This window comes from Aedes aegypti, chromosome 2 (assembly GCF_002204515.2).
Source record: "Aedes aegypti strain LVP_AGWG chromosome 2, AaegL5.0 Primary Assembly, whole genome shotgun sequence".
NCBI classification, from domain to species: domain Eukaryota; kingdom Metazoa; phylum Arthropoda; class Insecta; order Diptera; family Culicidae; genus Aedes; species Aedes aegypti.
The window spans coordinates 166,326,559-166,350,982 of NC_035108.1; positions in this window are offsets into that span (position 1 = coordinate 166,326,559).

The following is a 24,424-nucleotide window of genomic DNA, read 5'->3' on the forward strand; positions in this document are numbered from 1 at the left end:
AATGGACATTTGGTAGAAAAGGTTTAGTTTAAACAGAAAGCAAAGATATTTGGTGGAACCGACATTTAGGGGAAAGAATAGAGCTCGAGTTGAATAGTTGAAAAAAATATCAGCCATTTTACCAACAATCAATATGCGATTAGCAAAACTTTGATAATCAATTTGATGGATGCTCTTCCAAGGTATTAATCTATCTCTTGTGTTTTTAATGTTTCATGCTGCTTTTTTGTTCAGGCATGTTCTGAGATTCGACTATTCGAGATAGGCTTATCTTAAATGGAAACAAGCCAACTTTTTTCACTTCAGTCAACTCGTCTTCTCTTACACGATACATAGAATTAGCATTGTTTTCATTTTTAATAATCTAAAGCTTCTACTGAAAACTCTGTTATTCATCCGAGGTCATCAACACTGTCAGCAAAGCCATATATTTGCTTGAGGAATGTTATTAAGCTGGAAGTCACAATAAGCCAATTGGCCATAAGTAAGGTTCTGATTTACGCATTCAAAATTCTTACTCAACTCGGTGATCTGCAAGACCCGGAATTCAAAGAATGATCCCGAGTACTCTCTCTGAATGCTTCCATCAGAAGAGGTGATCTTCATTACGAAGAACGATGATATTTCAAAAGAATAATAAATGAAAAAAACATTACGTTCACATCGTTGAGTAATAACATAACTTGTTGAGCAGTTTTTCAAAGAATGCTGATATTTTAAAAGAATAATAAATTCACTAGGGCTAAATCTTTCAGTAAATAAAACTACTGTACATTTGAATAATCATTAAAATCCTAGATTTTGTCATATCTTCAAATCACATATAAAAAGGTGTATTGACTTTAAAAATAAGACTACATAAAATGTCCCATTACTTTTTCAACAACAGTTAATAATTCAGACTATTCAAAAGAATACGTTATCTTATCAACTTAGCAAAACTTAGGAAACAATCATCAATATTACCAAATGATTCCGTTCAACTAAACATCATTCGACCAAAATAAATTTTCCAAAGCCATCTGACCAAATGTACATACGACCAAATGTCCTTTCGACCAAATGTACTTTCGACCAAATGTCATTCAACCAAACGTCATTCGACCAAATGTCATTCTACGAAATGTCTTAAAGCCGTGTGGGTTCAATTGTTTCATACGAATTATTGTTTCTTTGAAAACGTATTTTTTCAAACGAAAACTGCCTTATTTTAAAACAGTGTAAAATAAATTCTTCTTATAGAATTCTTATATTTTGGATTCTTTTCCTACTCGTCAATATACGTGTTTCCATAAAAAGTATCTAAAACCGGAAAATTACACTAGCCGCCAAGTTATGGTGTCGCGTTACGTTAATTTAAACCATAAATTTCCCGGACGAAACTATAATTTTCAAAATGCTAATTCTCAACATTGCTTCAATCGATTTTCGTGGAATAAAATAGTTGTACTAACTAGGTTTTAACATTGTTGCCGCTCCGCTGAAACCCTCCTCGTTTTTGTATGATGTAAGTTTGTCTATATTATTCTCGTTTTTCACTAAAAGCTTATCAATTAGCTCTGGTTTTTTAATGGACCCGTTGGCTAGAGACCCAAATCTAATCAAACAGGTGCCGTTTAGTGAAAGAAAAGTCTCTTACATGTTAGGGGTCACTTGGCTCCGATGGCAAACTGTGTGGTTAACTGGTAGAAAATTCGGAGCATTCGTAAAAATGCTCAAATGAAAAAAATAATATAGTTGCAGTTTTCTGCAAACTCATCAGAAGTCCTTATTATAGAACGTTATAGATTTTTTGAATTGTTCATGGACCTAGATGGTCACTATAATGGCTTCTGGAACAATCGTAAAAATGGTCATTTCGTGAAATTCATCCTAGACCATTTTAGTTTTTCCAAGAATATCAGAAATCATAATTATAAAACAGATCAGATGATTTAGATTGTTAATGGTTAATGGTGGCCAGGATTAAGCTCTTTAAAAGATCTGGAACAACAATAAAAATTGTCATCTCGTAAAAATTAACCTAGACATACGTAGTTTTTTTTCAGATCTACAGATGTTTTGTCTTGACATTTGTCCATACATTTCAAACCCATCCTTTATGTTGTATGATAATGAATTTTAATAATTTTGCTATAAACTTCGATGGTCAAGGTGGTCTAAAAACATGAATAATTCAAATTTAAACGCACAATGGTCTGGGATGATTTTTACATTCAATTTTGCAGATCTTCCGAGGGTATTTGTAGTGGTCACTTATGTCCATGAACAATTCCGATTACCTATTAGGAGGACCCGGGGCTGTAGGGACATCCTTAAAAATTTGCCAAATTTAACTAACAAGACGAAAATATTTCACTGTTCCTTACAGAGGCGCGTCCACGTTTGAAACCATGGGTAGGACAAACGTTGGCGAATATGTTGCGCACAGCTAAAAAAAAAATAACGCTTAACTGGAAATTGAAAATAGCTTTATATGAGAGGCTCAAGCGCGGAGGGGTGACAAGTGACATATTGGTCGAATTTGAGTTGAGATGAGGAAATTTCTACTGTTTCCAAGCGCTCTAACGATATTTTTAGGTGATTTTTCCGCTCACTAAAGAAGAAAACATAATTCTTAGAAGACTACCTTGTGTTTTTTTTGGCTCCCATACAATTTGTATAGAATGAAAAATTGCCGAAAAACTTCCAAAGTAGATTTTCTTGAAACTAGGTTTTTGTCAATGACACCCCTTTACTTTTAACCCTCTAATTTTCATGCCTGTAGTTACTACAAGACTGAGGCAGCGTCCATTACGTAAAGCTAAATTTGGAAATTTTCGACCCTTTTCCCGCCGTCCATAACGCTTTTTGTATTAAACATTTCAAATTTGTGTATGAGCCGTTACGCTTTAGCCTACTCTCCCCCTTCCCCTAGAGTATTAAGTTATTTGTGGATGGCGACTAAGGGAGGTTTTCGTCTTTACAGGGCTGGTAGGACATTGAAGACCTCTTCAGAAAAAAAAATCAAAAAGATACCATAAAGGAATAAATAATAGACTGAAAAGAGACCAAACAAGAAAACAAAACAATTATCTTAAGAAAAACCACAGAAAAGGAATTTCTCCATAGATTATCCGAATTCTTCCAAGAAATCATCTGAATTCCACTAAAAAAATTTTTGAGTGATTTTTCAAGAATGTCCTAATTTCTCCAAGATTTTATTCAGTGATTCATCCATCGATTTTCCTGGAACATCTTCCAAGATTCCCGGCCAAAAAGTCTTCAAAAAGTCAATCAATAACTTCTTCATAAATTCCTACGGTTTTTCTGTGAAATTGTCTTTCAGGATTTATATACGATTTCAACAAGGAATTTCTCTGAAGATACCTTTTCTTTGAAATTTTCTCATGCAAGTCATGAAAGTTTTTTTTTTTTCAGAATTTCTGCCAGAAATGTCTCCAGGGAAATGCAAAGGAAATAAAAAATAAATCCTAGAGGTATTTCTAAGAAAATCATAGAGTAACCTCTGATAAAACTTAGGTAAGTTTTAGAGTCACTTTTAATGAACAAGGATCTCTAGAATAACTCCTGCACTCTGAGGAAGTTTTCCGAAAATCGATAAAAAATATCAATCGAAGCTCAAAATAGAATTCCGCAGGATTTTCTGAAGAAATTTCTCGATAAACATTGGACAGAATTTCTACAGAAATTTGTTTATAAATTATCGAAGGAGCTTTTAGAAAAATTTCTGTGGCATGAACTGGTGTGGAGACTTAACCCTCTAACATCCAATCCCGCCTTTAGACGAGGTACACTTTGGAATTTTGTGTATTTTTTCGTAGCTCGGAAATAAAAATAATTTTATTTTAGGCTTATACCTTGACTCATAACACGCATATAAGAAAACATATTATAACTTTTGAAACTTTTTTGGATTTTTGAAAATTGTTTGGAAAATTGTATTTTCATATAAATTTCAAATAACTGGGGTTCATTTAACGTGTAATATAAAAAATCGTACCTTTTATATTTTATACGATCAACCTATGGCAGAAGAAGAGCTTGGTGATATTAAGCGAATTACAAACCTGTTTTTTTTGTGAACTTCCCCGAAAAAAAAAAATCTGTAGAAATCTTTGAAAGATCCCCTAGTATATATCTAGTATGCTTTTCAGAACAATGAAGCATTTGTTCAACATTGTTGTATAATTATTAAAAAAAAAGTTTGTCTCGAGAAAAAGGTTAAAAAACTTATATTTGATAGTCACCATTAAGGTAGCGGACAAAGTGGACACCTTTGTGGGGCAGTATGAACACCTTAACATTCATAAGACTCTTTTGTCACGATCACTCGTAGGACCTCGAATAAAGAATTACACACTCATGCAGCCGTAGTGATAGGCTACTATTCCTCTTAAAAACCGTTTTAAGCCAATAGATGCCATTTTTAGTTGTGATGCCTTCAATTTTGTCTTCAGGTTAGTTTTAATTCACAGTTGATGATTTTCAACCGATTTGTGGTTTCGCAAAAATAACTGGAGATTCAATAAAAAGCTTAATTATCAGGCAACTAGCAGTTGTTCGCGTCTCAGACCTTATTTGATGAGGCGTGAAAGTTACTATTTCGAGCCCAATGTAATCATGTTCAATTTTTCGATTGAACATAAGTGATGATTAGAATTACATTTTCTATGGTAGCCCCGAGCGTCATGTACGCTTTTACTAAGAACGACATCCTCAAAATGCTTCACACACAGTATCGGTCAGTATCTGATCAAATTACTCCACTGTGAGACAGAATGTCGAATGTATTAAACAAAAAAAACAACATATTGATTTTGTCAATAAAAATAAAAATAGTTATTTATGCAACAAGTTGCAAAATGAGGATTTTTTCAGTACGAATCGTACATTTATCCAACGTAGCTCGCCGAGTTAAGGACCAAGTTAATTCAATTTCGAATACCATGATATTGGACATTTGAGTTTTGTTCATGAAGTGCATTGATACAAGATTGGCACATCGACTTTATGGATATGGTGTTAAATACACAAATCACTAACTTTCGATTCCATCAACGAAATGTCTACAAAATTAGAGCACATAAGATGCATAGATATCACATTTTTTTTATTGTAGAGTGTGAACCTGATGGTTATTTGACTTAACTTAACTTAACTTAATTTGACTAGTATATCACATCTTTCGTAGTGCGTACAGAATTTAAGGTTATTTTTTCGTTTTTAACGATTTCGATCACACTCTGGAGCACCATCATCCAGTAGCCGCAAAGTTGCGCATCTTGCCATGTCTGTTCGCATCTGATGTGCATACAAACGGGCCAAAGATCGCGGGAGGACCAAAAATGCGCGGTTCGCACAATCAATAATGATTTTGAAGGTATTTTGTTTCACTTTTACTTTATCATTGTTTGTTGATCCTTGCGAGAAACCGGCGTATTTACGTTCGCACGATCACCACGGCTTCCCTCGCACAGAGATCAGTAAGGAAGCACCGTATATATCTTCCAGTTGTTCCATGTAGAACGGTATTGTAGAGCGTTGCCAGAAAAATATCAAAGATTTTTAAGTTTTTTTTTATATCTGATTTTGTTTTTTGTGTTTGGAAATTTATGTGATCGATTTTCGTTACTGAAAAACTGATTCCTCCTACGCCTATTTGTTTCATGTTTCAAGTAAGTCTTATGAACCGCGGGATAAATACGCAAATAACAACAGTTTAAGTATGTTTTCTACATAGACCGAAGCGAAGGTAGTGACGTTGGATGGACTCTATACGATGTGGTTTTGCTACATTTGGTCGATATTCTTCGCAACACTCGTCTGCATCATGTACACGCAGGATTCTATGCAAAACCCATTTTTATCATTTACCATATACACTTGTAAGTCCTCATCGAGTATTGTTCAAAAGGAAGTATTCTGCAACTTTCATGTACCTCAATTTTAAAGCATAGTTTCTCTCGATCATAGGAAACAAGCTAGTGAAAAGCACAAGTGAAAAAACTAGGAAAAATTAGCTAGTGGAAAAAATAAGCTAGGAAAAAGGTGACCTGTAACTATATAGAAAAATTTTAAAAAGAAACAAGTTTGAAATAATAAATCAAGAAAATACATTGAAAAAAAATATGTTTCCAAACTTCTGGGTCTACAACACGAAGAAATATGTTTCCTCTAGTGAAGTGCGAATCACCTTTATCCGCATGTTCTGATGACACTGCCATTGGACGATCACTTCCCACCGATAAAGGCGCTGACTTCCAGCGCAAAGAAAGAAACCAAAATTAAATCAAATTAAAATTTAATTTTCGATATCCAAACCCTCGATGTATTTGCAATCTTCTTACCAAGATTCTGAAGTGGCCGACAGCCAATTGTCGTATCCTCTACCAAGATTTCGATCTGATTTCGGCCACACATTTGCTGATCCGTGGTGAAGAATGGGAACAGAATCAGAGAAAAAAATCCGATCGTGTGTTGTTCTGGAACGACATAACCTAACCATGCTCGCACCATCATCATCGACACGCAGCCACAGAAACGCGGATAGGGGAACTAGGTGTACAATGTACCGTAGATGTAGAATGCATGTCTTAATATAACTCCAAGATATAAGGTAGTTTAGCCCAATTCTTAGTACTTAATACAAAACTTAAGAAACCATCAGTGGAATTCAAATTCAACCGCAAAACCCCAGCCTCACAAGAGGCATAATACAGTAAAACATGTGTTACATATGTTGATAAATTGAACGCTAGTCAAATAAGGAACGTTTAACTCAAAAAATATGGAAATCTATTGAAAATGAGTTTTTCCTTAGGGGGCGCATTTCATGCCATGCCCCCTTGTCACTGATCAGAGAGCAGCTTTGCTCGAGCTGTGGTACGATCATAAAGAGAGGTGGAACTCTGTCACTTCTCATCGCACTGTGTGGTGGCTAAACACACCGATGCGTGATGATATCACATAAAAAAGTAGTTCGGCTGAAGCCGGTTGACCAGGACAACAGGACAGAACGTAAGATAGACCCAAGAACAGGACATGGCACTTAGCTGTGACAAAATTCACATTCGTGTTGAAATGATTTTATCAGCGCTATTATAATCTGGCTGAATAATCAAAGTGAAGATGATAAATTATAAGAATTTTGAATTTGTCGTCTGGAGTTTTGGTTTTGGCGTTTCGCTTTACAATGGTCATGCTCTGAAATATAGCAGAAGAACTTTTTGTATCTTGTATATTTGAGACGCTTGATTCTTTAGAGAAGTTGTTTATAAATTGATATTGTAAGCTTCTGGCTGAAAGTTGATAAAGGAAGTTACAGTAGCGAAGCACGAGCATTTGTACAAATCGTGGGTGGAATTACAGAAATAACCATATCCACTGTTATTGTTGATTTCACTAAAATCTAGAATAACGTAGACTCTTTTTTCCCGCAAACCTGACTACGTCCTCACAAGTATTTTTTTTATATCATAACAGACCTTCACACTCCAAGAAATCATGTGATTTACGTCTTTTGGGATGTACATAAAAGAAGCGAACTGAATGTCGTAAATTTGTGTCGAATCTTAAATACGTTAGTGGGGGGGGCGGGAAATGTCGATCACAGTTAACATGAAAAATTGCATTTTTTTTTTGTTCAATACATCATCGAGGACACGTTTTTGTGTCGTTCCATCTCTTCCATCATGTGTCATTCAGCCATAACCAGAATTACGTCCACAGTAATTTTCATTCCTACAAAAGTTCATTTAATTTTACGTGTTTTTAGATGCGCATAAAAGAAGCGAACCTTTTGACACGAAATAACATCTGTTCTTAAAATTACATGACAACAAAAAAAACTAAACAAATAATCACCAGTCGAGACGTACAAGTCGCTACGACCGACTTTAAAATCACGACGTGTAATTTCGTTGGAATCTTGCCGTCATGTTTGTCAAGAATTAATCAATGAATTAAATGGATAGAAAACAGCTAAAAAAGCCCCTGCCGGGGGAACCAATAATCATTGTTATTTTGCGAACACAGCCTGTAGCAGTTCACTACATATTTTCGTTTTGCTTTACTCTTCACGAAAGCCAAAAGCCCTATATGCCAATATAAAGCCAATATAGTGCTTCTGTAATGCACTCTTGCAAAATTTCATGTAATTTTAAGTCTTTAAAGATGCGCGTAAAAGTAGCGAACCTTTTAACTCAAATTTACGTTCATTCTTAAAATTACATGATTCCAACGTTACAAAAAAACACACACGGCATGGGGCACAGATAGCCGTAGCGGTAAACGCGCAGCTATTCAGCATGACCAAGCTGAGGGTCGTGGGTTTGAATCCCACCGGTCGAGGATCTTTTCGGGTTGGAAATTTTCTCGACTTCCCAGGGCATAGAGTATCTTCGTACCTGCCACACGATATACACATGCAAAAATACACAGTTAAAAATAATGGAGATTACACGTCATGTAAACTTCATTTATGTGATGTAAACATGACGTCATGTAAATTTATGTCAGGAATCATGTAAATATGTGTTATATGTCACGTAATCACACAGGATCCTGCTGAATTACATGACATATAATTGAAGTTTACATGACATATCATGTAAATATCCATGATATACCACGCTCCAATTATGTGCATTATATGTCTCAGAAATTTACACGTTTCGTTCGAACTGTGTAGTCATTGGCATAGTAAGCTCTCAGTGAATAACTGTGGAAGTGCTCATAAGAACACTAAGCTGAGAAACAGGCTCTGTCCCAGTGGGGACGTAACGCCAGAAAGAAGAAGACACACGACATGACGTGAAACTTAGGAAGACTTATTTTTATATTATGACGTAAAAATAAATCCTCGTAGATTTTACACCATGCCGTGTGCTTTGTTTTTCTTAAGGCAAACAGAATAAAATAGAAACAGGTACACTTACCGTCTAGCGACCGTTTATAAGATTCTGATCTTAAAGGTGGGTTGTGTGTGATTGAATTTTCTTCCTCAATCGCACTTATCACTTCTCATACAGAATAGAATTATGCCATACAACACTCTTCATTTCACACGAAGCTGGAAGCATTAGGGAAAATCAATGGGTTTGAATACCGTCAAACGGGGTAACTTGCAACAGGGGTGAAACTTGCAACACTTCGACGTGTAAACCGAATTGTTGTTTCGTTCAGCATTGAGTTAAATTATTATAATTTATTCCGCCATTTATTGACCTAAGGTATATAACAGAAGATTTTGGCGAGGGTTTGGATATTATTTCTATTTTAGTTAGTTTGCTGGAGGTGAAAATCATATTACACGTTGGAATGTATGAAATTAATGCTGAAAAACGTTCCTCGTACCACACAAACGATAGAAATATATCATTCGAGGCATTAGCTATCAGTTACAGTACTTAGTAGTGTACAAATTGACAATATAAAACTTTTGATAATTTAATGCTTAAACACTAAAAAAATTGGAATTTTTTTTGACTACCCTTGTGGGGTAACTTGCAACAGCAATTTTTTGCCCAATCGTGTGATATTTGTTGTCGTTTGTCATCAATAACACATGAAAAGGCTAAATTGAATATATATTCGTTCAGAAACATTAAAATTATTGCACCTTAATCAATTCAATACATGTTTGGTACTAAATATTAGAAAAATTACATGAATCATATTATTAATTGATTTAGTTTTGTTTTCTTCAGGAAAATAGAGAGTAATTTTGAAAATCTGAATAAAAGTTAACTTGCAGATCTACCATTGAGAACTTTCTGCATGAAATATGATGAAAGTTATGTCAAAATAACCATTTTAAGGCAAACATATCAATATGTGATACGTTGCATTGATTCAAATATGTATAAAATAATAATTTATGTTAAGTATAACCCAAAATACCATTGTATTTGTAGAAAAGATGCATTAAATCGTTTTATTAGCTTTCCAATAACTAGCAAGACTTATGATGTAATAGAATTTTCCCCTTTACAATGCCAATAGGGTTTTCAATCAAATTGGTTTGATATTCATAATTAAATCAATAATAATTAGTTTTCTAAGAGTAGAGTAACCTGTTTCTGATCATTGTCAAGCTTTTACTGCAGGAAATTATCAAATGATCATAGTAACACAATATAGATTAAGTTTTTAATAGTGTACTTTAGGCAGCACTGTGTGTTGCATGTTACCCCACATCAGGGGTAGCATTAAAATGTATATTTCTCGTCTCTCCTTAGCCCAGAAAACAAAATACTGACAAAATTAATACCGCATGGTATTCTTTACGTGGCGATTAGGGCACCAGATGGTTTTTGTCTCATCTGAATCCTCAAATTTTTCATCCATATAGCTTTGAAGTTGAAAGTTGTTGCAAGTTACCCCGTTTGACGGTACCCACTGATTTCTGTTCCAATTATCGATCTTCCCGGTCAACTTGCTCACCACTACACATGTCTAGTTTTCACGCAAAACTGTGAATAACGGTCCAGTCTATCCGATTATAGAAAAACAGTTCTTAAATTGAATCACTTTTCATCAATTGCATCAGGAATCACTCACGATGTTTGATGGCCATATTTGAATACAGACTTACATCATGATTTGACTGACATCTTCAGAAAAGTTTATTGACATGTAAATTTACGGTTCAATAAACATATAAATCAGTTGTGCGTTAAGTTTTTATGGCTTGAAATATTTAGATTTCAAGTGGAAACTTCAATTATTAATGTTGCTATAAAAATAGGTTATTGATCATTGAAATTTTATTATACGTCAGAGCAAACATAAATTTAAGTCATATTTTATTTTGAGTCGCAAAATATTTAAGTGCAAATAGGTTTACGTCTTTTGTAAATCTCATTATTTTTTAGAGTGTGCGTGTATGCATCACGCTAAGAAGCATTATTAATGCAGAAATAGGGTTTCTATGCGGTTGAAGTGCTGTTATTAGGCGTGTTAACATTTGTAGTGCTATTATAATGTCTGTATGCATCTATGATGTTGATTTAGTGCTTATAGTTTTTTTTTGAATATCTTCATTAGTATCATTCCAAACATTACATAAATTTCTTATATCAAGGTGTTCTGTGTTATTAGACAACACTATCATCATAATTTGGTAAAACAAATTTAAGATTTTTTTTAACATTTTGTTAACAACATATTACATTTCATTTGCCGTAGCAGTTCAGATTTTTTACAGATGAGTTGATTTCACCTGCTTAAAAGTTAGTGCTTATGGTTATTTTCGTACTTCTCAGCTTAGTGTTCTTATGAGCACTTGCACAGTTATCAACTGAGAGTTTTTTTTGCTAATTGACCATTTTCGCATGTTTACATCGAAAAGATCCTCGACTGGTGGGATTCAAACCTACGACACTCAGCTTAACCCACCGTCGTCAGTCGCCTTAGTGTACTGAACGACGCACTTTTCGAAAAGTCAAAAAAACACGCTGAAATTCCCTTCAAATTGATCCGGGTGCTGGTCATATTCCAAGATCTACTCTTTTTCTTGCTTGTAGAGAAGAAATTTTTCGAAAAAATCAACGAAAAGTATTCGAAAACATTGTGTTTTTAATCTAAGTTTTTACGCGTGAGCGCTCATGTAACTTTTTTTCAACCGCCCCGTCACACAGGCAGTCGCATCGTGTACTGAGTACACGCGGAGCAGTTTTGATTATAAATCTAAACTAGGCGAGATAGAATATTGATGTCTTCGGCAGATTTCTTCAGTTCAACGGTACCAATTGGTCAGTGGAGAAATAAAACTTTGAAAACATCCTCACCCTTCAGTGGCCATCGGATTGTGTCCCAGGGGAACCTATAAAGTGGAAATTTCGCAAGGCAACACTTCGAACGCAAATATCTCAGAATCCAGATTTTTTAGCAAGATGGTGTCTTCGGCAAAGTTGTTTAGTAGGTCAAAGACTAACATATGATAGGCGATCTAACTTGAAATTCTGCCATCAGATGGCGCTAGTGAGTACGCAATATTTCAATCACTACTATCTCAGTATCTCGATTTTTTTAGAAAGCTGATGTTTTTGGCAAAGCTGTTCAGTAGTTCAAGGTTACGCATTTTATTTTCGAACGTAGATATATTTTGATCCTGAATGCTTAGACAAATTATCCTGACGTATCTACATTACTGAGAAAAATTATTTCTTCGGCAGAGTTTCTAATTAGATGTAGGCTTAAATGGGGGGTATGTCAAGTTTTAAAACTGTTCCAACAGGTGACACTAGTGAGCATGTATATTATTGTTAGCTAATATCTGAGGAACCCGAAACTAACTTGGTATGGACAACTTTTGATTCGGAATTCTTCCACTAGAAAGTGCTACTTAGTATGCAATATTTCCAACCCAAATATCTAGGATCGTGATTACCGAATCATGAAATTAAAGAAACGGTTTTCTGCAAAATCGTCAAATTGAAGAAACACACAGCTGAAAATTTTGGAATTAAACAGCTGTATATTTTTATTCTTTTCGATTTGTCGGTTTTAACGCCGAAAAGTGCTTTTCAGTTTTGACATTTGCTCCATTTTTTCTTGGGCGTTAACTACAGTCAAACTTCCAGTCGATATTTAAGGGATCATCGTCTCATGCAAATATCGAGTCATGGAACAGTTATTCTTTAGAAAGCTGATTGAAGGGAGCATCATAGTAACCATGATTTTCGTTTTAGTTTTAGGTATGGTTTCATGAGTCGATTCATGACTGTATTGAGAAATATGGCGTTTTATGTTCCCTATATAAACTGTGTTGGATTTTTCTTGAAGCAAATATAAGTCCACGGCTTCTTGGCTTCTATTACAAAAACCCTAAGAAATTGATCTGTGTTGGGTTGGGAATTACATTTATATTCTTTTCTTTATTTATCAGTTGCGCCATATTCTTCTGCTTGACATTGACATCCCCACTGGGACAAAGCCGGCTACTAGTGTTCTTATGAGCACTTCCACAGTTATTAACTGATAGCTTTCTTTGCCAAAGTTGTCATTTTCGCATTCGTATATCATGCGGCAGACACGATGATACTCTATGTCCAGGGAAATCAAGGAAATTTCCTTTACGAATCCTGGACCGACCGGAAATCGAATCCAGACACTTTCAGCATGGCTTTGCTTTGTAGCCACTGACTCTAACCACTCGGCTGAGGAAGGCCCCTGATAGCTTACTTTACCTTAAATGCCATTTTCGCATTCGTATATCGTGTGGTACAATACTAAATTCGGCATTCATTCACTATAAGGTATTCCACTAAACTACTTGAAGATCAATATCATCAAGAAAGAAAGGTTTAACCACAGAATTTATTCATATAGAGGCATGGGACCTTCTCACGAGACCTTTCAAATCAGCTGATTTGGAAAGTCTATGACAGTCTTTCTATGAAAATAGCAGTCCCGTGTATGCACCGGTTCTCCACCGATAGAAACGAATGCAGACACGGACTTGTCTCATTAAAAGGTCTATCTAATAATCATATTCTCGAGGATTATTATAGTCAACGCTCCATGAGTGGATAATAAAAGGGAACATCGATTCATGGTAATATCGCGTTAGGTAATGTAATTCCTTGGAAAGCTGTTGTTGGGCATCATTACTGTAAACATGAAATTGGAATTTTAGTGTGACTCGATATCGAGTAGCGGAAAATGGAATAATTACGGTTTCACGTTTTTTTGAATTTTGTATACTAAATTTTTACTTAAAGTTGTGACATTTTTCAAAAAACACACTGAAAAAACATAGCGAATTTCCTCAGCAGTGGGTCGACCAAAATTTTAAAACGAGGTGTCATTAGAATCGTAATCTTAAATTCTTTGAAAGGCGATCTGATGGAAGAATTTCAAGTTAGATCGCATATCATATGTTAGTCTTTGACCTACTAAACTACTTTGTCGAAGACCGCATCTTTCTAGGTAATCAGCATCCTGAGATATCTGTGTTTGAAAAATTACATGCTCACTAGTGCCAACTGGTGGCAGAATTCAGAAACAAGTGGCCTTACACATGTAAGTCCTTGATCTACTGAACAACTTTGCTGAAGACACCATCTTGATAAACAAAAAAATCTAGATTCTGAAATATTTGCGTTCGAAGTGTTGCATTGCGAAATTTACACTTTATCGATTCCCCCGGGACACAATCCGATGGCCACTGAAGGGGGAGGATGTTTTCAAAGTTTTATTTCTCCACTGACCAATTGGTACCGTTGAACTGAAGAAATCTGCCGCAGACATCAATATTCTATCTCGCCTAGTTTTAGATTTATAATCAAAACTGCTCCGCTTGTACTCAGTGCATGATGCGACCGCTGGTGTAACTTATTTTTGAGCGACTGACGGAAGGTTATTATTACTGAATAACTACGCGTTTACCGAAAGCATGAAAACAGTAAAAGTGCCGATCCCTTACAAACAGCTAATTCCTTAGTTTGAAAATCAACAATAAAGTTGTTGAATCAAACCAGTTTTTTTTTTTTTTTTTTATTCGAAAATATCTCTAGGGATATCTCGATATATTCTTCAAACAATCGTCCCAAGAATTCGTATAGGAAATTCTATTTGAAAACCATAAGAAACCAAGAGTTTCTACTCTTTTCAACGATATGATGATAACTGAAGACCATTGACAGCTGCAGGCATATGTTGAAACTGGCTAATTTGGTATTATTATTATTATTGTCTTTATTTAAGAGATTTTCAGCCCTAGGCTGGTTCATCTCGAGAAGAAGGAAAATACTGAAGGCACCTTAAGGGTACAACCAGCTAGCAAGTGTAAGTTACAGAGTTTTTATATGATGAATTTAGGCTGTCTAGCGTATTTTTGTCTATTCGTGTCCTTGGTTCTCAGCGGTTATCATAATCGTTCGACCGTCTCTTAGAGTTTTAGATTTCCAGGAAAAGTCCGGCTTCCCGAAGGAAGTTGATAAGAGTTCTCTCGTACCCGACCAGAACCACGTAACAAGATTATAACACATTCCTATCACCAGCAGTTAAAAATAACAGAAATTGATATAATTTTGTTATCAAGATGGCTTTGTTCTCATCTTGTTACATTTTTTGTAACACATTTATAACAACATTTGTTATATTTTTGACATCGCATTTATAAGTTTGTTGCAATTGACATCCGATGTCATAAACAGTAACATAGTTTGCAATAATTTTGTTATTTTGTAACATCCTTGCAACACATTCTGTAATAATTTTGTTATTATTATAACAGGGTTTGTTATATTTTAGTTTAGTATGGTGCAAATTTTGTTAGAATTTTTGTTATTTTAACTACTAACGGTACATGTTTTATAACAACTGGTGATATAAAAAAATCATATCACGGGAACACATTCTGTTATAATCTTGTTTCTTCCTTCTGGTCGGGTAGACAGAGTTGTTTTGTAAAGCTCGGCTGGTCGATGTTATGTCGTGCTGTCTACGAAGTAGGTCATATTTGGGACAACAGCTAATGATATGTTCCGTCGTATTATGTACTTTGCATATATCTTATGTCTTTCTGATGCTACCACTTCCACTCATGTTGTAAGAGAGCCGCGAGTGCCCTGTTCGGAGTCGAGAAAGGACTTTCTGCTCCCGCCAGTTCGGTATATCAGTCCAAAGGGCTGTGTCAGCCTTGATTCTTCTCAAGAACAATGACCGATCCCTGTCCCATTTCAGAGCCCAGGCACTTTTGATCATTGTTTTCACCCCGTTAGAAGAGCTTCCTGGCGGCCCATAGCAGCCAATCTATCAGCATGCTCGTTGCCCAAAATGCCGCAATGGCTGGGGACCCACATAAGTGTCGCTTGCTTTTTCGTATTAGCAAGAAGATTCTGAGCGGCCTGGATGAGAGGATGTTTATTCGTGTTAGAGCATATAGCGGTAATCGCACTAGCTGAGTCACTAACGATCAGCTTCATTCTGTCGGTCTGTTTCTTTGCAGCCAGATAGATTGCTGCTGACTCCGCGGTGAAGACGGTGCACTGACTTGGTAGGCGGAGAGATATTTCTGTATCAGAGCCAAAAACTCCGACTCCCACACGGTTGGCCAATTTGGAGCCATCTGTATAATAAACCTCAGCATTCGGGTAGGCTTCAGATAATCGTTCCAAGAAGCAACCTTGAACGGCTACCGGATTGGCGTTTCTACGGAAATGGTTTTTGATTGTTTTTTCTACCGTGATCTCCTTGGCCGACCAGCTTCTAGGTCCTACACGATGGAGTTCCACCACCGAGGGAAGCGTGGCGTTGGCCACTTCTCTAAGGGCACGGTTTGCCTGCTCCACGAGGAAACAGTCCTGCCCTCTACCTACGGTTCTTTCCAGGTAGTCAACTGCGCGACAACACAATGCCATGGTTGCCTTGTACTGAAAGGGGAGGATTCCAGCTTCTACGCATGCGGAAACTGCAGGAGTTGAGGGGAGAAGGCCGGATAGCGCACGAACACAATTATTATACGTGGGTGATAAGGTTTTAACAAGGTCATCGAAAGATCTTCCAGATATTTCTATCCCGTACAGCAGACGGCTATTGACAACAGCTTCAGCTACTCGTTTGCGGGTGGTCCTTTCGCTTCGGGTGCGCTTTCCCGAGATACTTTGGATCATGCTGATCCTAGTCTTACAGGCGGATTTGACCGCCGTGAAATGTGCATGAAAGGATAGGTTTCTATCTATCGTGACACCGAGTATTTTGACGCAGTTTCTTGTCGGTATAGGAAGGCCCTGGATGTTTATTTTACCAGGTGGGCGATATTTGGAGTCGCACACGTGAACGCGAACACATTTGTCCGCCGCCATGTCGAAATCAACTTGGGTAGCCCATTTAGCAACAGCTGAAACAGCCGCCTGGAGCTTTCGGCGTATCATTTTTGGATGCTTTCCTCTCACAAGCAGCAGAATGTCATCAGCGTATACCAGGATGAAGACGCCCTTCGGTAGTACCAAGAAAACTCCATTCATGGCCACAAGAAACAGGGTGACAGCCAGGACGGAGCCCTGCGGTACGCCTGTTTCTTCTTGGACTATTTTAGAACGATGATTTCCTACAAGAACTTGGAAAGTCCGTCCTTCCAAAAAGTTCCGAACAAACGCTAACATGTTTCCAGAGATTCCCATATTTACCAGCTTCTGGAGAATACCGGGGGTCCACGTCCGATTGTAAGCCTTGGCTAGATCAAGAGATGCTAGCTCGACATGTTCACCAGCCTTCAAAGCCTCGTCTAGAATCTGGCCGAGGGAAGCCAAATAAGTTCCCGTTCCGAAACCTGGACGGAACGCATGCTGCCGGCTATCTAGTAGCTGATTATCCTCGAGGAAACCTACCAGGCGGCGGTTAACGATTCTTTCCATAATCTTCACAACGCAACTCGTGAGGGCGATGGGGCAATAACTTTTAGCGTCTGATGCTGGTCCAGTGTTTTTGGGAATTGAGTCGATTGAGCATATCAAGCAGCACAAGTTTGCCGTTCAAAGGCAAGTTTTTCAGCATCGGGTAGCCAATGTCATCAGGTCCAGCAGATTTTCCCTTTGCCCTCTTGAGGGCAAACTCGAGTTCATTGAAGGTGAAAGGCACGTTGAAGTCCTGGCCGCGGTCTGGCGGGACAACAAATCGTGTTATTGCTTCATCCGGAGTTGGGTGAGCTATTCGAAAACCGTCCGGATAATGTTGATAGGAGGAAATGTCATGGAAATAATCCGCCAGTGCATCTGCGATGACATGGCGTACCATTGGTACCTCGCGTACCTGCAGGAATAAAATAGACCCCTTTGTGCGGTCCTTAGCCTCTTGCCCAGCAACTCCTATCCCTACCTCCTCGTGGTACTGGCCGGGGTACGAGTAACCTTGGGGAAGATCGGGTAACCAACCCCCGGTGGGAACTTTGGTCGTATGCTGACATGGAAGGGGGGTTTGCTTTTGCAAACCTGGAGCGTCTGTACTCCACGTTAGGAGCGGCTCACAACAGCGTCTGTTCCCCATGTCAGGGGCGGCTGATCATCGTCCGAGTGCCAGAGAAGGACTCTAAGCTAAACTGCGCACTATGGCCCTCCGAACATTTAGGGGGAATGGTCCTCCGGAAATCTAGGGGGTTGGTGTCAGGCCCTGCGAGCCAGCCGTAAAAACACATCAGCACAGGAACGTCAACGAGAGAATACGGACCGGAACAATCGGCAAAGACCACAGCGACGAAAATGGACTAGCGATTGGAAACTCGGTACGTGGAACTGCAAATCTCTCAACTTCATTGGAAGTACTCGCATACTCTCCGATGTACTGAAGACCCGCGGTTTCGACATCGTAGCGCTGCAGGAGGTGTGCTGGACAGGAGCATTGGTGCGAACGTTTAGAGGTAATCATACCATCTACCAGAGCTGCGGCAACACACGCGAGCTGGGAACAGCTTTTATAGTGATGGGTGATATGCAAAGGCGCGTGATCGGGTGGTGGCCGATCAATGAACGAATGTGCAAGTTAAGAATCAAAGGCCGATTCTTTAACTTCAGCATAATTAACGTGCATAGCCCACACTCCGGAAGCATTGATGATGACAAGGACGCATTTTACGCGCAGCTCGAACGCGAGTACGACCGCTGCCCAAGCCACGACGTCAAGATCATCATAGGAGATTTGAACGCTCAGGTTGGCCAGGAGGAGGAGTTCAGACCGACGATTGGAAAGTTCAGCGCCCACCGGCTGACGAACGAGAACGGCCTACGACTGATAGATTTTGCCGCCTCCAAGAACATGGCCATTCGTAGCACCTATTTCCAGCACAGCCTCCCGTATCGGTACACCTGGAGATCACCTCAGCAGACAGAATCGCAAATCGACCACGTTTTGATCGATGGACGGCACTTCTCCGACATAACCGACGTCAGAACCTATCGTGGCGCCAACATTGACTCCGACCACTACCTGGTGATGGTGAAACTGCGCCCAAAACTATCCGTCATCAACAATGTACGGTACCGACGCCCGCCCCGGTACAATCTCGAGCGGCTGAAACAACCGGATGTCGCCAATGCGTACGCGCAGCATCTTGAGGCAGCGTTGCCGGATGAGGGCGAGCTCGATAGGGCCCCTCTTGAGGACTGCTGGAGGACAGTCAAAGCAGCCATTAACGACGCTGCCGAAAGCGTTGTCGGATATGTGGAACGGAGCTCAAGAAACGATTGGTTCGACGAGGAGTGCCAAGAGGTTTTAGAGGAGAAGAATGCAGCGCGGGCTGCAATGCTGCAGCATGGTACGCGACAAAACGTGGAACGATACAGACTGAAGCGGAAACAGCAAACCCGCCTATTCCAGGACAAAAAGCGCCGCCTGGAAGAGGTGGAATGCCAAGAGATGGAGTTGCTGTACCGTTCTCGAGAAACGCGGAAATTCTATCAGAAGCTCAACACATCCCGCAAAGGCTTCGTGCCGCGAGCTGAGATGTGCCGGGATAAGGATGGGAGCATCTTGACGGACGGACGCGAGGTGATCGAAAGGTGGAAGCAGCACTACGATGAACACCTGAATGGCGCAGAGAACACAGGCACAGAAGGCACAGACAGCGAAGGCGATGGCTACGTCAGCACAGCGGACAGCGGAAATCAACCAGCTCCCACGATGGGGGAAGTTAAGGATGCCATTCAACAGCTCAAGAACAACAAAGCCGCTGGCAAGGATGGTATCGGAGCCGAACTCATCAAGATGGGCCCGGACAGGTTGGCCGCTTGTCTGCATCGGCTGATAGTCAGAATCTGGGAAACGGAACAGCTACCGGAGAAGTGGAAGCAAGGCGTTATATGCCCTATCTACAAAAAGGGCGACAAACTAGAGTGTGAAAATTATCGTGCAAACACCATCCTAAACGCCGCCTATAAAGTGCTATCCCAGATTCTCTTCCGTCGTCTATCACCTATAGCAAACGAGTTCGTGGGAAGTTATCAAGCAGGTTTCATCGACGGCCGCTCGACAACGGACCAGATCTTTTCCGTGCGGCAAATCCTCCAGAAATGCCGTGAGTACCAGGTCCCTACGCACCATTTGTTCATCGATTTCAAGGCGGCATACGATAGTATCGACCGCATAGAGCTATGGAAAATCATGGACGAGAACAGCTTTCCCGGGAAGCTCACAAGATTGATCAGAGCAACGATGGACGGTGTGCAAAACTGCGTGAAGATCTCGGGCGAACACTCCAGTTCGTTCGAGTCTCGGCGGGGACTACGACAGGGCGACGGACTTTCGTGCCTGTTGTTCAATATTGCGCTTGAAGGTGTCATGCGGAGAGCCGGACTTAACAGTCGAGGCACGATTTTCACGAGATCCGGACAATTTGTTTGCTTCGCGGACGACATGGATATTATTGGGAGAAAATTTGAAACGGTGGCAGATTTGTTCACCCGCCTGAAACGCGAAGCAACAAGAGTCGGGCTAATGGTGAATGCGTCGAAAACAAAGTACATGCTGGTTGGCGGAACTGAGCGCGACAGGACCCGCCTAGGAAGCAGTGTTACGATAGACGGGGATACCTTCGAGGTGGTGGACGAGTTCGTCTACCTCGGATCCTTGTTGACGGCTGACAACAATGTTAGTCGGGAAATACGAAGGCGCATCATCAGTCGTGCCTACTATGGGCTCCAGAAGAAACTGCGGTCAAGAAAGATTCACCCCCGCACCAAATGCACGATGTACAAAACGCTCATAAGACCGGTAGTCCTCTATGGGCATGAGGCGTGGACTATGCTCGAGGAGGACTTGCAAGCTCTTGGGGTTTTCGAACGCCGAGTGCTAAGGACGATCTTCGGCGGCGTGCAGGAGAACGGCGTGTGGCGGCGAAGGATGAACCACGAGCTCGCTCAACTCTACGGCGAACCCAGTATCGTGAAGGTAGCTAAAGCTGGAAGGATACGCTGGGCAGGGCATGTTGCAAGAATGCCGGACAACAACCCTGTAAAGATGGTGTTCGCCACGAATCCGGTCGGAACAAGAAGGCGTGGGGCGCAGCGAGCTAGGTGGATTGACCAGGTACACCAGGACCTGGAGAGCGTGGGTCACAGTCGAGGATGGAGAGAAGCGGCCATGAACCGAGGGAATTGGCGAAATATTGTTGGCGAGGCTTTATCAAGATAATTGATGTAAAGCCAAATAAGTAAGTAAGTAAGTATCTGCGATGACAGCTGGGTCGCGAGACAAGCAGTCGTCAACCATGAGAGCTATCCCTCGAGATCTTCTCTTGCCTTGGAAGCAATTGATTCGACGCCAGAGTTCAGAAGCAGACTCGTCCTCATTTATTCCATCCAAAAACTCTGTCCAGGATTTTTCTTTAGCTTCTCGTATGATCTGCCTGCACGTGTTACGGGCAGTGTGGTACTGCTCTAGAGCTTGGAGAAGGTCAGGATGGTCGGGAGATAATTTTTTCCTTAGTTTATGAACTACTCGTAGCGTTTTTCTACGTAATTTAACGGTTTTACAGGTCTCACTAGTCCACCAATGAAGTGCGCGGCGACCCGGGTTAGGACTAGTCCTCGGAATAGTTTCAGAAGAGGTAGAACTGATATGATTGATGAAATCTTGAATAGACTCCGGAGGAGAGGAGTTCAGTTTTTCGTCGAGCACAGATCGGTAGGTCAGCCAGTCTGCCATTTCAAATAGCCATCGAGGGCGACGACTTGTTTCTGGCGTAGCGTTGCTATCTAGTTTGAGAAAGATTGGTGTATGGTCACTTCCACGCAGGTCCGGTTCGGCTGACCATAGGAGGCGATGTGTGATAGCTGCTGAGGCCAGTGAGACATCGACTACCGTTTCTGATCGCCCGCGTGAGAAAGTGGTTGATCCATCGTTTAGAATGATAAGATCTAGCTGATTGGCAAGCGCTGCAACTATGGAGCCGCGGGTGTTATTGTGGGGGCTACCCCACGCCTTGTGATGGCCGTTCACATCTCCCATGACGATCAACGGACCAGGAATTTTCCGGAATATTTCTTCAAAACTCTTTTTCAGGTTAACAAGTTTTCCGTTGGGGAGGTAGAGTGAAACTACTGATGCAGGGAAAGGCCATGGAATACGTACTCCAACAATGGGGAGGTCCGTTTCGATGTTGATTTGGTCGGCCGGGATCTCGGCGCTTATGCGGATGCCGGCAGATTGGTATATATTGGCTCCAGTTTTTGTATACCATCGATACTGGCGGCGGAGAGTATTGTTCATTGTGGCGACATTTGTACGATGGATCTCCTGTACTGCAATTACTACAGGGTGGTGACGGTTCACCAGCATCTCCAGGTCGGGAAGGTTGTTTAGGTAACCATTCATGTTCCATTGCACAGCGAAAACTGTATGTCCTCGAGTAACATCTTAACTGGAATCTTCCGAAAATGGACAAGATAAGGCTCCACTAGACGCAATTGTCAGCTTGTCACTTGCCAAAGGCAGATATAACCCGACTCCCAAATTTGATGATCTGGAATGTCCCGAGAGGTCCTTTACACAATCAGCTGCTCTTTGATGCGGGACGTGTGCCAATCTTCGCGGTCGCAGGTGGGAGGTACCAGCTACTGGTATAGAGCTCCGGTCGTCACGTTTTTGTACCATCCGGTCATAAAAATCAGCATTAGTCGCTTCTGCCTCCGTGAGAGCGCGGTGTAAGCGGTTCGCGTTTTTGGTACGTGGTAAACACGGACAGTACCGGTCATGTGCTGATCGGATCCTTTTGGGGTATCTCCTAGTGTCTAATTTAGGCTCCTCGTCATCCTTCGGTGTATTATTCGTGTTGATCTTTAGCTCTACCGAAGGTTTACTGATAGTTGATCGGGTACTCTTCCGGTGGTATGGGATAAATACTGGGGCCATCAGTGGTCGTGCTGGTTTCTTCACTCCCTCGGCGTCCAAAGGGGAACGGGTAGAACCCTTGTGCGTCCCTCTTCCAGACCGATCGAGATGGCAAGGGTTGTCCGCCAGTTCCGGTACGACCTTGGCTTCCGCACTAACGGGGCCTTGCCGGTCTCGACCGTCCTCTGGGGTATTCGGGGTACAGGTGGTTAAACCTTTGTGCGTCCCGACAGCTAGAAATAGACTCGGGTGTCGGGGGTGGTCCGGCAGTTCCGGTGGGGGTGTAGCTTCCGCACTGGCGAGGCCCCGGCTACCCGAGACCTCCGCTGTATGTTCATTGATGAGTGGAGTGTTGTGTTGTGGCTCAGTCGACTCCGTGGTGATATCGTCATCGAGGTTGATGATTGGCATGAAGATGGGATTGATGAATAATTCGTACAGACGGCTGTCGGTCGTATGGGAGGACTGAGCATAATGGAGAAGAGCTTATTCGATCATAACATCCTCATCAGCCTTCTGGATTTTGGAGTTCCTCTAGGCCTTGAGGGATGTATCGGTCGAGTCGCTAATGGATTCGATATCGTGGGTCCTTTTGGATGAATTGGGTTGTTCGGTGATGCTTGAGTTTGCGGTTTTACCCAATTTGTGGGAGTGGTTGGACCTCATACTTGAGTCACTTATGTCGTTTTCGGTAGTTTTGGGTTTCTTGGCTTTTTTTGTTTCCGCTTCTTCTCCTTGCAAATTTCCTTTTTCGTTTCTGCGCTCGCTTCCTCGTTCATCTCAATTTTCATTTCTTCGATCCATAGGGACACTTTCTGAGTGATAGACTCTTTCAAGGAAGTATCTTCGTTAGAAGAAAGAGTGAAAGCGCTCTCCTTCTCGGATTCAGCGGTAGACATCACCAAGGGGGTGGGTATGGTTTCGGTTTCCTTTCCATCTCGAAGCTTCTTGATGATTGCATCTTTTTTCACTAGGTCCTTCTGGAGTTTCTCAACCGTAGTAGTGAGTGCAGCAACTTGGCGAACCAACTCTTCGATTGTGTCGTGTTCACGAATTTTATCAAGGCGGTCGTTGACGTTACTACGATTTCCCAGAACGCACTCCATCTCAGCAATCCTTTCGTCTTTTCTCTTAGAGTCCTCAAGGAGTTGTTTGACGGTGGTCTTAAGCCCTTCAACTTCGACATCCTTGCTCAGGTTGACTGCTCCAGCGAAAGTGTCCGTGCGATTACCTATTCCGTTCTGTGCTTCGTACTCGCGACGGGCCTGGGGGTAAGAGAAGTTGTGGTCCACACGGATATGCTGAATAGCCAGTTCCTTCACATAAATCGGGCACTTTTTGCTGGAGGCTGGGTGATCATTGGTGTTGCAATTCCAACAAAAGATTGGGTCGACGCATTCCGAACGCGTTTGAATCAAGCCGGTAGTAGCAGGTTCTCGCGGAGTTTCATTATCAGTGGCAGTGGTAGCGGAATAACCCATAACTGGGTCAGCTGTCTTTGGTACCTTGTCCTCTGGATGAACCTTGCAGCATTTTCCGCAAATGCGGAACGGTTCAGGGCACTTATTGGTGGAGTTGGTATGACCAAAACGCC